Here is a 4,077-nt window from a genome sequence, read left to right as displayed (position 1 = left end):
GATGATGAAGGATTAAGCTGAATATTATTAAACATTAGTGGGTACACCTGTGGAAGATATTGTCGGGTTGATAGGTGTAAGAACTGAGTCTTAGATGCATTAAAAACAACCATATTATTTTTACCCCAGTCAGAGATACGAGCCAAGTCAGACATTAGGTGTGCCATAGCCTCATCCTTTGTTTGTTGAAGTAACTGTTGAGATGGGCGTTGCGGGAACCGAATGGAAAGGTGAAGGGTGGAGTCATCAGCATATGAGTGGATAGGGTTAGATGTACAGCTTAGAAGATCACTGATGAATAAAAGGAAGAGAGTTGGTGATAGGACAGAGCCCTGAGGAACACCACTGTTGATAGATCTAGGAGAAGAACGATGGCCGTCTACAACAGCGGCTATAGAACGACCAGAAAGGAAGCTAGCGATGAAGGCACAGATAGAAGGATAGAAACCGTAGGAGGGCAGTTTGGAAATTAAAGATTTATGCCAGACTCGATCGAAAGTCTTTGAGATGTCAAGTGCAATGGCAAAGCTTTCGCCAAAGTCCCAAAAGGAGGATGACCAGGAGTCTGAAAGGTAGGTGAGAAGATCGCCTGTGGAACGTCCCTGACGGAACCCGTACTGACGATCGGAAAGAAGGTTGTGATAGGAAAGATGCCTTAAAATTTTTCTATTGAGAATTGACTCGAAAACTTTTGAAATACAGGACGTTAAAGCAATTGGACGATAGTTGGAGGGTTGGGAGTGGTCACCCTTCTTTGGGACTGGCTGAATGAGAGCAAACTTCCAGCAAGAAGGAAAGGTACAAGTTGACAGACAAAGGCGAAAGAGTTTGCTTAGGCAGGGTGTAAGCACAGAAGCACAGTTCTTGAGAACAACAGGAGGGACCCCATCAGGCCCATATGCCTTGTTAGTACTGAGGCCAGTGATGGCAGAAAATACATCAACTGAAGAAATCTTAATGTCAGCCATGAGGAAGTCTGAGAGGGGAAGTGATGGAGGAACAGCACCGGAATCGTCTAAGGTGGAATTGGAGGAGAGAGTCTGTGCAAAGAGATCTGCCTTATCAGTAGAAGAAATAGCTACAGAACCATCAGAGTAGAAAAGAGGAAGGAAGGATGATGAGGTAAAGTTGTTAGAAAGATTTTTGGCAAGGTGCCAAAAGGAGCGGGAAGAATTCGAGTTGGAGAGTTGAGAGCATTTAGTATGGATGAAATTATTTTTAGTAGAGCGAAGAACAGACTTAGCACGATTCCGGGCAGAAACGTAAAGATGATGTGATTCAGGGGTGGGTTGGCTCCGGTACCTTTTGTAGGCCCTCTCCTTGTTGCGGACAGCATTAGAACAAGCGTGATTAAACCAAGGCTTTCTTGCATTAGTCAAAAGATATGAGAAAGGAATGTATGCCTCCATGCCCGAGAGAATAACCTCCGTAATGCGCAAGGCACACTCAGATGGCTCCCGGCCATGGAAGCAATAATCATTCCAGGGAAAATCAAAGAAGTACTGCCTGAGGGCCTCCCAGTCCGCGGCTCCAAAATGCCACAGACGACGTTTCCCTGGAGGGTCCACAGGCCATACCAGAGTGATAGGACAGGTTAAGGTAATAAGGTTGTGATCGGAGGAGCCCAACGGAGAGAAAAGATTAACAGAGTAAGCAGAAGGATTAGTTGTGAGGAAGAGGTCAAGTATGTTGGAGCTCTCTCCAAGGCGGTCAGGGATACGGGTAGGGTGCTGTACAAGCTGCTCTAGGTCATTAAGGATAGAAAAGATGTAGGCTTGTTCACCAGGTGGATCCGTGAAAGGAGAGGAGAGCCAAAGGTGGTGGTGAACATTGAAATCTCCTAGAATGGAGATTTGAGAGAAAGGAGAAATGGATAGAGTGAACGGATTTTGAATACTAATACGTCATAAATGAAAAGATTTGTTACAATACCCTATTCATTTAAATTAATTAGTAATTTATCGCTTAATAAAGTAAGGGAAAAAGCAAGTACAGAACAGAATATCGCAAAATATGCCATTGGGTTGAAGGGGTTACAAGGTCCAAAAATAGTCTGAAGAGCGTAGGACCCCGGGGCTAGGCTACTCCATCCCAGTATTCTCACTCGCCCCTGAGTGAGGTTATGTGAGCAATAAACTCCAACCACTCCTCTGATATAAACTCTTACAGGCTTACTCGGGTTGGACCGCCTTAACCTACTAAACCATCAGGCGTCATCTGACAATATGGTAGCCACCCAACGTAACAAATGAATTCCTGGCTTACAAGAAACCATTTGACCTTTTACTCAGTGCAGAGTAACCTGAAGGCATGACTACATCGAGTGAGTGGATGGTGCGCGCCCCCACTTAACACTCTGAAGTAAAGTTTCCGATCTAATACGAGTTGGTTGGCATAAAAAAGGAAAGAAAATGACTCCGTTTCACTGCGTTAAGCCCTGGGAATCCTGGGTCACTGCCAAGGAGGAGAGACGGGCAGAGAAGGGAGGAGGAGGGAGGAAGAGAGAGGGTGGGGGGGGGAAGAAGAGGAAAGGGGAAGAGAAGAGAAGGGAGGAGGAGGGAGGAAGAGAGAGGTTGGACAGAGTAAAAGGAAAGGAGAAATGTATAGAAAGGAAGAGGAGGGAGGAAAAGAGGGGAAGGGGGGAGGAAAAGGAGAGGAATCTGGCCCTTAGCGTGGGAGGAGTCGGAATCGAACCTAAGTGGCATGGGAGGTTTCGTGGCGCCTCTTCATTAGTGATTTATATTGCACATTACACCTCAATATCTTCTTTTATGGTACTGATGCAAATTATGAAGATAAAAAAAAAACGATATTAGCAGCATACAGCATAAAGTTCAGCTGCAAAAAAAAAAAAAGCGCCGAGGAAGAGGTGCTACGAAGTCTCTTGTTACAGCTAGAATTCATCCTGTATTCTGAAGTAAACTGTTAATCGTGTAGGTTCAAGGTAGTAGTAGCAGCTGTAGTAGCTGTTGTAGTAGTAGTAGTAGTAGTAGTTGTAGTAGTTGAAGCAGCAGCAGCAGTAGTAGTAGTAATAGTAGTAGTAGTGGTAACCCCAGGCTCATCTGCATGTGTACCTGGGGAACTGCAGACCAAAGCTGACCTTCCGCAGTTCACCATCCTCCTTTCGGGGGATAGGGAGGGGACTGAGGGACACTTGTATCTCCGGGCAGCTCCAAATCACACCGTACCACCACGTGAAGGCGCCCCCCTGCAGCACCAAGGTCCAGGTAAAAGTCGCAAGAAGAATATCCTCTTTCAGTCGGCCACGCTCTGGGTCTGTCTGAAGTCTGTTGCTTGGATTAGTTCAGTTCGGCTTTGAAAAACAGAATGACTTTATTAGCCTAGCCACTGCTATATAGAGAGTCTCCTTAATTAAAAAATAAATAAATAAATAAATAAATAAAAACGTCTGGTGGCGGCACGAACAGAAAAAAGAAAAAGAAACTACGTCACTGATTTGAGGGGACTGTGGCTGTCCTCACATCTCCCAGCCCCCCACTGCCTACACACACACACACACACACACACACACACACACACACACAGTCACGACCTATAGGTATTTATGCCGATATCGGATCGACTTTGTGGGATGTATTACACGCTTACAATCAATGGTATGGATGAAATATGACCCATTTATGCCATACCGCATAACATACGAATACATATATACACAAGCGCGGCAACACAGCGACTCCCTGGGTTAGCAAGACTGAGGACATTAACCCTAAAGGCGTCATTAATTCTCCACGTCCAGTGAACCCATCCAGAAAAATTTCGACATAAAAAATAAAAAAACCTCTCCTGCCCTCAATATCCAGGCATGAAAAGTGATGGTGGCAATAACTGTGCCCCAATACGTAATATTTCAACGACATACTCTTCATAAATATTTATGGTTTCCAAAGCCAGTCCATGATCAGTACCTATAGTACATTCATGCATTCTTGCTATCTTGAAAACTGTGGCAGTGAAGAACAAATATTCAATGTAAAAAAATAAAATATATAAATAAATATGGTATATTATATATATATATACACACAAGAAAAAGGCCTGGAGTGATAACAGCTC

Source organism: Coenobita brevimanus, chromosome 29 (assembly GCF_032717465.1).
Source record: "Coenobita brevimanus isolate Jiangsu-jjx chromosome 29, ASM3271746v2, whole genome shotgun sequence".
NCBI classification, from domain to species: domain Eukaryota; kingdom Metazoa; phylum Arthropoda; class Malacostraca; order Decapoda; family Coenobitidae; genus Coenobita; species Coenobita brevimanus.
This window is presented reverse-complemented; position numbering follows the sequence as displayed.